The following is a 13,033-nucleotide window of genomic DNA, read 5'->3' as shown; positions in this document are numbered from 1 at the left end:
AGTTCCCTGCACAGTATGTGTCTTCATTACCCAGGGTCAACACTGGGTTGTGTGGGCCCATCTTCTGATCCCCTCAGTCACTGGCTTTACTGTTGGGACTGTCCTCAAGCAGCCAGGTTCATTATTCCCTGGGCAGGGAGAGCTGCTGCTTGGCACAAGATTGAAGCCATCAGGCTCATTTTGCAGAGCAAGCACTTGACTCCTTCCTGACAGTCTTGCACAATGGTTCCCATGGAGGTCCCCGAGGACAGGCATCTCAGGACACCATAAGGACAGAGGACTTGAGATAGCCCTTCCCTTTCCCCATCCTAGATGGATTACCAGTAATCTAACTAATGTCCAGGCATTGTGGGGTTCACAGCACCACTTTCTAAAAGAAGCCTGTTTGATGCATGGTACATTTGGGGATGTGGAAAAATTTATGAAGTGTGCTGTGCTTGACAGCTTTTTCCAAGAGGTCTTTGAGTCGATTTTTTTCCAAGAGTCTGCATTCAGTTATAGTTTGGAATATGTGATCTCATGGTGTTTGTATTTATACCTCTCACAAAACCATTTTTACAGCATCAGTATCTATAGGTTACTATGAGGCACCAAGTGAAGTCATTGTAAGGTCACTCACAGGATACTGCCTCCTACATGGAGCACATCAGTTTGGCTGCAGGGTAGTTACAGCTGAAGTTACTTTCTGTAGCTATGAACTGAAGAAATACAAGCAAGGGATATTAAAGTGATGAAATAACACAATAAAAATGGAAAACACACTACGGGGAAAACACACCCCTGGCTGGGACCAGTTATAAGGATTTGATAATGGAAGGGGGCTTTTCCATCACCTATTCCTGCATTAGGAAAACATGCAGTTCCCTGAGCAACAAGCTCAAAGGGCTGTTTCTTTCATGACTTCTTTAAAAAGCCCCTAATGTCTCATGAATGAACAAAATTTCCATACGAAGCTATTTCTGTATCTTGGCCAAGATTCCTAAGCTCTCCTGGGAATAGCCCCCCCATCATGCAGGTGGCACCCTTGTTGCCTATCAGTGTAACTGGAGGTGGCAAATTGGCTTCACACCATGCAAGAAGTTTGGCTCTTGCATGGAAGACTCTTATTCCCTCTTCTCAACCCATTTTCAGAGGGGAAAAAGTTACCTCCTTACTGGAGGAAGGGAAAGCATGTCACAACAGACCAGAAGGAGAAAAGGTGCAGCAAAGGTTTGAATCTCAGCCTTTGACCCTGAGGTTGCAGCCTTCTCTGGGTAGTGGAGTAGAGGCACAGCCTCTGTGAGTCTGACATGTGAGCTGGTGGCATGGAAACATCCACGATGTGTGAAAGAAGCACCCCTTGGGCAGAGTGGAGCTCTTGGAAATCTGCATCTCAAAGGTCCTCCCGAAATGAGCGCTGCTGCATACACAGCTGCATTAGCCCGTGAGGTGGGACTTGGGCCTTGTTGTGCCATAACAGTATGATAAACATGGGCCTTTTGGGTAGTTTGCCAAATAAGCTCTCTGCTCAGAACAGAAAGACCAGCTTGACTGACCTGGGCTGCATGTTCCCATAACAAACGGAGTTAAGAAACACCCTGATTTCCAAACTAGTCAGTGCTCTAAGGTGACTCACAGTGCTCTCAATGCCCAGAGCTTTTAACAAAAAATCTTTTTTCCTCTTTTTTTTTTCACAGAATCACAGAATGGTGGGGGTTGGAAGGCATCTCTGGAGATCATCTTGTCCATCCCCTCTGCTTGAGGTGGCACACCCAGAGCAGAGGGCACTGGAACGCATCCAGGCAGGTTTTGAATGTCTCCAGGGAAGGAGACTCCATAACCTCTCTGGGCAGCCTGTTCCACTGCTCCATCACCCTCACAGGAAAGAAGTTTTTTCTCATATTTAGGTAGAACTTCCTGTGTTCCAGCTTGTTCCCATTGTCCCATGTCCTGTCATTGGGCACTATTGAAAAGAGCCTAGTCCCATCATCCTGACACCTACCCTTTAGATATCTATAGGTATTTATGCAATCCCCCCTCAGTCTTCTCTGGGCTGAACAAACCCAAGTCTCTCAGCCTTTCCTCGTAAGGAACATGCTCCAGTTTTCCTACATTCAGGACTTCTTTTTTTTTTTTTTTTTTTTTGCGTGAAAGACACCTAAGTGATAACATAACCATTTCCAGAGCTCGCTGCTGCTGATTCTTTTATCAAGTGGAAAACCTCGGCCTTCCTTTACTCATTAAGGCAGTCACATTTATTCTGCCAAATAGCTCAGAGGCATTCCAGTACCCACTGGAAGTCGTGGTAGCTTTCCCACTGACTTCAATGGGCACAAAATATTCCCAAGACTGGAAACCCCAAATTACCTGCATCTGTTCTGCACATTTCTGAAGCCTTCCAACTACTAACAAGACCATCATGTTGCAAGAATAAGTACAGCTATGTGAAACATTAATGAGAGTGTGTGTCTCAGTCTAAGTCCTAGTCTACTCCAGTTGATTGGAAAACTGCCATAAATAAAGCAGGATTTGGCCTCAAGTGCACTGAAAACTAAGGCATGTTGCATGCGTAAGAAGCAGCCCATGGCTTGGGGTGCATGGGAGGGTATTATTCAATGTTATGATTTCTGTAGTTGCCCAGGAAGTTTGAATGCTTCCCACTCACCTTGTCCTCAGCCACGTGGGAACAATGGGTGCAGGGGGAAGAAGGAGGATACAGCACCCTGTAAACTGAAGCAGTGAGGGTGGCTTCCCTTCTCTCCTTGGAATGGGGAGTAGGGCAAGAAGGAGAGTATAGGCATATTGCAGAGAGAGCATAGGAGTATATTGGGAGTCTTTGGGATGTTGCTGGAGGACATGGAGGGTAGCAAGCAAGCAAGCGGTCTGTATTACAGAAGAAATTTGGGATGCAGTGATTGTGGAGGGCATGGTAGGAGAATGAACTCCCTGATCTTTCTTTTCTCTAACTCCTGCCCCAGCTCCTTGTCTCCCCACGCTGCTGCCCTCCTCCCAGCTCATTCTCCGGGGCTGGAGTGCAAGGGACGATTGATGAAAACTGATGCCAGAGCAGAGGAGGGACAAGTATGGCCAAGAGGAAGGTGTGAGGGTTGTCCTGGGTGCAGGCCACCCCAAGGGTACACAGAAAACCTAGGGTGTCACAGGCAGGAGATGAACACAAGGGAGACCTCCCCACTCCTAGGTGTGGGGGTGCTTAGCCAGGCTCCCATGCTGGCAGAATTTAAGGCATTAAAATACAAGATCAAAAAATAGCAGCCCATGGTATGAAGTCTCTCCCTTTCCCTTCCCATGCATTTGCCCCACCCAGCACTGCCCCATCCTACCAGAGTGGTAACATGCCCAGAAGACATGCTGCTGCCCCTCGAATTCCCCTGCTCTCTGGTATCTCATCCACTCCCACAGAAACACAGTGGTGCCTGGGCACTGAATTCATCCCCTCTTGGAGGAGTAAGATGACTCCTTGCCACATGGGAAGCATCTCACTGTAATGGGGAAACATAAAAAGGAAAATTAATTTGGTGGAAAGATAAGGATTAAGTTTGCATAATTCTTGCATAACAGAGCTAGACGCTGTATAAGACAAACAAAAGCCAATGAAAAGAGGAGAGGTAGCACAGGCGAGACAGAGAGGGGTTGAGCCATCCTATTATGATATCTGAAGTTATAGTTTGCAGTCTCTCAAAAAGGCCAGTCAGCCTTTTGGGGACAAAGATGCCTGGCTGTACTGAGGAGGCAGAAAACATGCTTTGAGACCAAAGTCACGCCTTTTTTTATTGACAAGTGTCAGCTCAAGGGGATTAGCAGGGTACAATGCCTCCCTTCTGATTCACTCACCGGCCTTTCATTCCCTGCAAGGCGGGTAAGCAGCCACCCCTGAATTCAAACAGAGAAGAAAAGGGCAGTGGTAGGAAGGTCAGAACCAGCTGGCTCGAAGGCGAATTCCTCCCTCCTTCCTCCGCACGGTCACTAGGTCACTCGGTTAGAGACTGGGTAACAAACGCCGGGGACCCAGCAGAACAAAGACTGGCTGTAAGCAGCACACCCAGGGTTGTTTGGCATATGGTGGACTTTTGGGACTCTGAGCTTCTTGTAGCTGAGGGGACAGGTCTCAGCATGGCAGGATTTTGGGCTGAGGGCCCGGTAACCCGGGCAATATCTTCTGCTCATCTCACAATGATCCATCCTCGCTGCACCAGCACCATAACGAAGAGGTGCCAAGATCATACCACCATCTACTGGCCTTTCTTCACCGCGCAGCAGTGCTGGCGGGTCCCTCTGCAGCCTGGCTCAGCCCTGCTCACTGCCTCTCCCTAGGCACCCTCCTGGCTCTTTGGCAATGCCAAGAAAGCCACCCTACCAACTGTGAGAAGCTGTCCCAGGACTAGTAAGCAGCTACACATGCCCGGGGTTTCTCAGAGACAGAGATCCTCTTTACCCTGCTGACTTTCCCAGCCATGTGCAACAGCTCTTTTCCCATCACATGATATTGCATAGTATCTTCCTAATTGTCCTCTTCTAGTTCTGAAGCAATCAGACTGTACTGCTTGGATTTACCATGTGTGAAAGTGCAAGTGTATTGATGTTATTCATGTACTTTTTCCCAGCTTACTCAGAATGGACAGCTTGCAAACCTGCAGGTGAAGTCAAGCCAACAGCAGCTCAGATGTGCCAATAAAGTCATCGGGCTTGGTCCAGGGGCCTGAAATCTCACACATTGGTCTCTGCATCAGAAGAATGAGCTGATGAAAGAACCATGCTTCACTGCTAAAAAAAATGGACAGGATCATGGCAGCTTATTTCACACAGACTGTTCACATCAGCCCTGACAGGGTCATATACACACAAAAGGTTGCAAAAACTCGGCTGGGAGTCTTTATGAGAGTAGTCTGCTTTAAGTTCTCAAATGGAGTGAACATTGCTTGCCTGCATGGAAGGCAGTAATATTAACATTGCATTTCAGATGTCTATAGCACTTTCCTGGGATTAACGAGTTAATCCCCATAACAGCTCTAAGCAACTTTTGCTGAGGCATCATTATCCCCCATTTTATATATCACAGGTGCTGGGATTTCTCCAAGCCTAAACTTCAGAGCTGGCAGTTCCCAGACTCTGGGCTGGTGGTCAGCCTAACTGTCCTTGCTGCCATCTTCTCCAGATGGATGAATGAGCAAGGACCTTGCATGTAGGCAAAACAGATGGGGTGCAAAGTGCTCATCTGGCTGACGGGAGGGACCATGCTCATATTTTCTTAGGTGAATGGGATCAATACACATCTCATGAACAGCCCAGCCTGAATGCTTTGCTTTGAACGGAGCTGGAAGCCTGATGAACTGACCATCTTTGGCTCATTTTGTCAGCTTTGTTTTCATGTACCAAGGAGAATTGTTGAGTTAAAAAGCCTTGTAGGCCAGTGCTCCTCTTTAACTTGTAATCTGGTACAGCAACAGCAGCCAGCAGCCACTGTGAAATCTAACTTGACAGTGAGTCAGACCTGTGCTGAGGAGCCTCTTTCTTCCCGGGCAGTTTCTTCAAGGTCTGCTTCAGTATCTTGACATTTGTACCTGTGGAGAGTCTGCCAAGCCCTGCCACAGACATCTCAGAGCAGATGCCTTTCACAACACACAGCAAACTGGAAACGAATTGCATATGCAAGCCCCACACTAGGTTTTGTAGGATTGCTGTTAAAAAGCTTTGCATTGCTATTAATAATAATGCAAGACCAGAAGCCCCCTCCTCAGTTATGGCTGCTCCCACGATGTCAGTTTTAGTTGCAGATGAGGATGTTTAAGGTCTTTCCAATCCACCTATCCTCTCCTTGTACAGTGCTAAGTCAATCATACACTGCCTGGGTCAATGCAGTAACCAAATGGTTGTGGTTCAAAGGTGTGCAGAGCGACCACTGCAGCCACCAAGGGGGCAGTGAGAGCTACTCCAGTCTTTGGATGGGCTGCGGGCTCTCCCTTTGACCACCAGTGGGAAAAAGGACCCACCACAGCCCTGCACGGAGCTGGAAGCAGGCTTCCACAGATCCCCTGCCTGTCCTGAGTGAAGAGGGACACCAGAATGATGAAATGTTGTTTAGGCTCTGGCTTAACTGTTGATGGATTTTGCACTGAGGGCAATACACCTTCCTGCCTGCTCCAGGGACAGTTGCACATGGCAGGGGATAACGTGAGCAGATGGACACAGGAACCTCTGCATGCTCCTTAGATCACCTTCCCAGGACTTGCTGCCTATGGCTTTGTGCTCCCATTTCTCCACAGAAACCCAGCCATGAGCAGAACAACTGCTGGAAAGTTTAAAAATATGGATGTTGGCAAATGTTTCACATCACACCAGAAGCCCGTGTCCCAGCAGGGACTGGAGCTAAAGATACCACCACGTACCCTTCCTCTCCTCATAGCTACATGATGAATTTCTCCTCACTATCCCAGTGAAATCCTGTCTTGAGAGAAGATCTGAAGGAGGATAAGAAGGATCTTACAGGCTAGTTCAAAGAGTTTGGAAGGTGAAGCGTGAGAACACGCCACGTGGTGGGGCAGACAGTGGGACAGCTAGGTGGAGCGGCACCCCAGTGTCGCAATGAAGGGCAGGAACCCGAAGGAAAGGGCCAGACAGCAACAGGCTGTGCAAGCCCAGCATGACCAGTGCTATCTGGTTGGAAATCCACGCTGCGGGGAGCTGAGCTCTGTGCAGGCACAGCCTGGGCTGAGCACCTGCAGGTGGAGCTGCGAGAGCAGATCCCGCACAGCAGCAGCCAGCGCAGGGAGTGGGACTACCACCACAAGGAGCTGTAGAGGCAGCCTTCGTCTTGCCAGGCTTTTCAGTTAGCATAAATATTCAGTATTCATTAACCCAGAAAGACTGACCATGTCCCCACGGCCTGGCTACAGGAGATCCCGCTAGACTCTCCTTAGATTTCTGTCTTTTCCTGCAAAAACTACTTCCCAAACCATAGACATTTTCCCAAGAGAAAAAACCTAAATGCCAGCTATTGTTATGAAATGCTCTGCAAAGTTTTCCAGTTTTGTGGAAAATTGTTACCATGAGCCCTCCTCCTGCATAGCCTGTCCCGGAGCAGCAGCTAAGGCAATGCCCCCACCTGCCCAGGAGCAGCAGGTTCCCGCATTCTTGGCAAGGGAAAAAAAAAATCAGCGAGTAATGGTGCTGTGAGCAGAGGTGGGAGATGTTCAGCTTCAGCTATGTGTCTGTTAGTCTGGGGGGGTTAACATCAGCGTGCTACAGTCCCTGCAGAGTGCTCTGCTGGCTAGTAAAACATTTAGTGACTCTAAGCCATTGCACCCAGAAAACAGGCCACCCCTACGCACCCCTCCTGGGTCAGGCATTGGCCCCATTTCACCTGAAAAATATCTTTTTATTGCTGCTGTTTAGTGTGAGAGCAGCCAGGAAGGGTGGGGGCGTATAAAAAGGTGGTCAGCTGGCAAGAGAGAAACACTCGGTGATACAGAATGTATCCACAGCCCAGCTCATTTCTCTGCCGAGCTCCCTGCAGCCCCCTGAGTGGGTTTCATTGCCAGCAGGATCCTGCTCCCCATGAGATGCGAGCCCTACCCATGGGTTCATTTCTCAGGCTCAGCTGCTCTGAAGTGACCCTGCTTCCTGGGAGGGGGCTGCAGGATCCAACTATCTGGGAGGCCAACCAAGGAAACCCTTTCTTGGCAAGGAAGAAAAAGGACCTGGGAGGCCCCCTCAGCTCAGGTGACCCACCCGACCCCCATTGCAAACAGCTATAAATCCTCCCACTTCCCTGCCACAGCATTCCTCGGCTCTCCCCCTCTTGCTGGAGCTGGGCCTGGCTCTGCAAAGCATGTCAGTGTTGGCCAGCATTGGAAGGCAAATACGCAGCTGGCTGACTTATTTATCGGAGGGGTTTTCTGGCTGAGAACGGAGCTGACTTTAACCAGTGCATAGCTGAGGAGAAGTTGGCTGTTTGGCTCTGCCAGGCTCCCTGCAGGACCGGTTCACCCAGACTCCGTTATCTGGCTTCATCAAGCTGGGGAGGGGTGAGCCCAGCACCAGGCACTCCCATCCAGCTGCCATCAGCCTGGACTCACTTGGTCTCTCTGCAGATGCTAAGTTAGCAGTGGGCAGTGCATTTGCCCCGTGCACAGAAGGATGGGGCATTGGGGCTGGCTCCCACGTACCACCATGGATGGGATACCGGCTCAACAAGACTTTAGAGAAGGGCTAACTTGATTAGCTAGACCACCATATCTGTCCTCAGAGTCTCTCAGACCTCTGTTCATTTGTGGCAGAAAGCTGGGAAACAATCTGCCACGTTTCCCTTCCTTTTCTGGCTCTTCCTCCAGATGCATCCCATCACCCCAGCAAGGCTGTTCCCAGTGTCCCCAGGTTCCTATGTCACCTTCTTACCCTACATGTTCACCAGCCTCTCCTTCCCAGCCAAGCCTCTGAGCACTCCTTCCTCTCCCAATCCCCCTTCAGTGCAGCCCATCCTGCCCCGCCCCTTCCAGGATCACCTCCCTCTACCTCCTCCCCATCCCAAGTCCTTTCTCACTTGCTTGATTCTCTCTTAATATAACCCTGCCTGGGAGGTATGATTATCCACCTGCTCCCCACGCAGGGGAAAGCCCTCTGGAAGGGCTGTACCTTGGCTCCCTGCCATGCAGCATCACAGTTTTGGTTAGTACAGGACAGGGGGAGCCCCTGGGTACCTCTGCCAGAGACTGGAGGCAGGGGGTGGGGGGGGTCCAGAAGCTCCCAAGCACTCTGGCTGTAATTTATCATAGTTCATGGGTACTCAATATCCTAGAAACCTGGCGTTTTATTTAAGTGATTGCTAATCATCACATGGGGCTTACCCATAGCAATGGCACAAATAGGCTGGAGTCCCCATGAATCACACCTGGTACAGATCTCAGGTCCTCCTCAGGCAGATTGAGAAACAAAATGCACAGCTGAGGTTGTGTGGATAAGGGTGACACAAACTTGTTCTCACTTCAGGGTGCCAAGGGGTCACCCGTGCAGGAGGCAGGGTGCTGGTTTAGGGGTGCTGCCCTGTGGCACAGCTTCTGCCCCATCCTGGCACTCACAGCACAAGCTGCCAGCAGGGAGGCTGCAGCATCCTGCCCTGGGTCTGGGTTTCAGGGGCCAGCAGCAGAGAACACGCCGGTGCCGGGTGTGGGTGACATGCCATGCAGGCAGGGGAGTGGCAGCAGAGTCTGGCAGAAGGGCTGCCATCCATATGGCACTCGGGCTGAGCGTCAGGCAGGTCGGGTGAATCATGCCTTCCTCCCAGTTTCTCCGGATCGATTATGAAAGGAGCCGAGATGGCTGCCGCAGATACCAGAGTGTTGTGTCCCCCCACACCCTGGCCCGGCTGCCGTGGGCTCTGCTCTGCCGCAGCAGCCACCCACAGGATGGCCCATCATCCTACAGTGACGCACCATAGAGGCCCCGGCCACCGAGGATCTGCAGCCCTTGGGGCAGACACCCAAGATCTCTAAGAAGTTTTTAAGAGGTTTCTGGCACTTTGGTTAAGCAACGTCGCTACCTGCATGGCGTAGTTTGCAGTGCAAACAACACAGGGGGACTGCTTCCTCTGGAGCTCCTGCTCTGGGGAGACAGAACCTGCTAAAACTCACCAAACTTCTACCATTGCCTTTTTTTTTTTCTGCCTCAGTCCTTAAGGACTGAGTGCCTATGCCTAGCTGCATCCCACCTAACTTTCTGAGGTTCAGCAGTATTATCCTTGGGAGTGTTAGATACGTAAGAGAGTCACATGTAGTTAACCTAAATAACAAACTGAGGGCTTCCAAGAGATGCTTCCTCACCAGGCCAACCCAGCTGCCCAAGATGTGTGTGCCTCTGAGTGATCACACCAGGTAGCATCAGGATATTTTCCATCATCACCAAACCTTTCTATTAAACCATCTTCTGGGTCTGGCAATGGTTCATCATGGTCCTGTATTTTAAATGAATGGAAACAGTCTTGGTTCCTGTACAGGAGAATATTGCAGCCAGGGACGTGCCCATCACCTCTTTACCCTTGTGCAGTGCCTGCGTTTCAGCTGGAGCACCCCAGTGCTCAGATACCGCGCCCCCCACCCCTCCGGCCCCTCTGATTTTGTTTTCCTGCTTCAAAAGCCATCAGTTTCCACTGGCAGAATATCCCCCTCATCTTAGGCAAGACCTGTGCTAAGAATTATTGTTTAGAGGGTGCCAGCTCTCCCAGTTGCTCCACACTTCAGTCAGGAATGCCCCCCCCCTTTTTTCTTTTATTTCAGGAATGTTGTAAGTAAATTCACAGCTGAACAACAGTGGGAATGGAAACCCTCAGAGCTGAGGGCTGCCGACGTTACAGGTATGGTAATTCCAAACTGATCCTCCTTTGTGCTGATAACAGAGCTGGCTATTGTTTTCCTGAAGTCCACATGTCCGAAAACACCGCAGGCGAGATAATTGCAGCGAGCATGTGCTTTTGAATCTGTTTCTAAAACACGCCTGGGATTTAAGCTTTTTAAAAATCATGACCCTGATTCTGCTTTTTTCAAACTCAAAAGCAAAAATTCCCTTGGCTCGAAATGAAGAAGAATCTAGCTCTTAAACACAACTTATAAAGGAGCAAACGTGACCCTCTTTTTTTCTTTCTTGTGATGAAAGAGCAAAGCCTGAAAGCTTTCAGCATTTTCCCAGCTTCTTTCTTTTTTTTCCCCTTTATTTCCTTTTTTAGCTGTAGAAAGTCAGATCTTATCTGAAGTGACTGGACAATTTGAACCTGCCGCTTTCACTATTTTACTCTGATGATGCTCATTTGGGTTAAGCTTTCACTATTTTGCTCTGATGATAATGCTCATTTAGGTTAAGCTTTGTCTTTGGTTATAGCATAAGAGTGTTCTTCTAGCTTTTGGTTGGACACTTGGCTCACGATGGCCTCTTCACCCTTTCATGCTGTGCTGCTGAGCAGCCAAGACTGCAAACTTCATACAACTAAAGAAAGAAAGAGTGAGGGATAGCTTAATGAGCAGGATGCTTCCATAGGCTATTTTCTGGTGAAAACCAAGGTACCTTTTGACCTCTATGGTATCTGATAGGGTAGTAGAGGTTTGGGGACCATTCGCTTGGGGTTTGAACCTTCATTTTACTTTTGTTGGATGTGAGCTCTTGCTCTGCAGTCCCTTCATCATCAATACACCAGCAAAGCACATGACACACAATGGAAAAAAGGGGAAAATTCCTGAATAAATCACTTTCCAGTTAAATATTTTTTGGATAGGACACAAGAAAGGAATAAAAAACAACGCTGCCTGTCCCTGTGTCCCTCTTCTCCTTCTCTTCTTACACCCAAAAAAATTTTGGCCTGGCCAAGGTACGGCGCACTCATTGTTACGGCATCAGAGGGCTGGCTCAGTATGGACAAATGTGAAGTTGTAAACATGTTGTTACTTGGGGCCTAATTCCCCTTAGTGTAACACGGCTGCACGGCTGATGTTTGTGACATGGATCTTTCGGCTCCTGTGTCCCAGCTAAGAGGGATCATAATTACATCTCACCTTACCGATCTTTTTGGCTTGCCTGCCTTGAACTGCTTCTACAGACCTGCTTGACTTGTTTGACTGCTCTTTATTATTCAGCACAAGCCCCCACCCACCACCCTTTCATGTACTTTCATGTATATGTCTAAAAGCCACAAAGGGACATTTTTTGAGGGGGAAGGTGATGAGCACTGGCTGCTGACCGGACCCCCCGGCTCCCTGGACTCCTGAGGCCAGTCGTGGGGCAGAAGTGAGTTGTGTGCTCAGTTCAGCACACAGAGCGAGGACAAAACAGCTGCTGGCTCGGTAAGAATGAGTCACTCCATTTCAAAATGTGGAAAATTTAATCAGATACTTCCTGAAACTTGAGTTTTGCTCCAACAAAGCACAGGAGCAAAAGCAAAACAGAATAAATCAAGAAGCTAAGGTGAGGTTGTAGATAGAGGCTCAGAGACAGAGCCTGGTCTCTTCCTGCTCACCCTTCTTGTAACTCCAAAGTGGGTATCACACAGGCAGGTGCAGGCAGCACTGGTGGAAACAACCCTTCCCAGTGAAACTTTGCTCTCTTTAATGATGCCACCTCCTATCTAATGTGGAAAACCTGGCCTGACACTAGCCCTTTGAGCAACACGGCTCTGACACTAGCAGTAGACAATTCCCTCACTGAACACAAAGCTGCTTTTTTACTCTAGGCTTGATTCTGTCTGTTGCTAAAGGTCTTTCTATGTGTAGAGGAACATGCTAAGGGTTAAGGATGATGCAGGAGATTTCAGACCACTCTGATTCTGCATGAAGAAATAGCTGTGCATCTCCATGAGCAGCAATGAAATGGAGGAGGCTCTTGAAGTAGGCATCTTGCTGCCTTAGACTTTATTTGGTGTTGCCCTCTAGACAATGACCCCAGCCTAAGGCAGAAGTTAAGCTTGCCCCCAAATCCATAAATCCTAGAGTGACTATTTTGTCCAGTGTCTAATTCACCTGCATCTGAAGTCACGCCATGATTTAAGATGTGCTCCTCAATAAAGCTGCATGGAAGAGCTGGGCTGAGTCAGCCACTGAGACTGCAGATCAACTGGTATCAGCTGGTGGGAATGGGCTGGGCTCCCAGGCAATAGTTCCTCACTCAAGGGTGTCCATGTACCCAGCAGGATCCCAAGCTTTCACCAAGCTGTGCCAAGGTGCCCAAGAGCTGAGGGCCTGCAAAGGAGCAGCTCAAACTGGATTCCCTAAAGGAGAACTCATGGGCATTTCCCCAGCCTTTGCCCCAGGTGTGCTCAAAGACAAAAATAGGGCCAGGTTGAGCAAAGGCAGCCTGTGCAGGTTCTGGCGGTTGGGGTGTCCACGTGAGAGGTGGAAGATTTAATTCATGTTCCTGTTCTGGTCAGTTTGGAGGCAGCAAACGTCATTCCAGGGGAGTACCCTAACCTAGGGCTGGTGGCTGTTCTGGGTGGCTCCCTGTCCTCCACTCCGGTCAAGGAGTGCCTGGGTGTGAAAACACTATAGTCAGGAAAGATGGGACT

The sequence above is a fragment of the Phalacrocorax aristotelis genome, chromosome 7 (genome assembly GCF_949628215.1).
Source record: "Phalacrocorax aristotelis chromosome 7, bGulAri2.1, whole genome shotgun sequence".
Taxonomy (NCBI): domain Eukaryota; kingdom Metazoa; phylum Chordata; class Aves; order Suliformes; family Phalacrocoracidae; genus Phalacrocorax; species Phalacrocorax aristotelis.
This window is presented reverse-complemented; position numbering follows the sequence as displayed.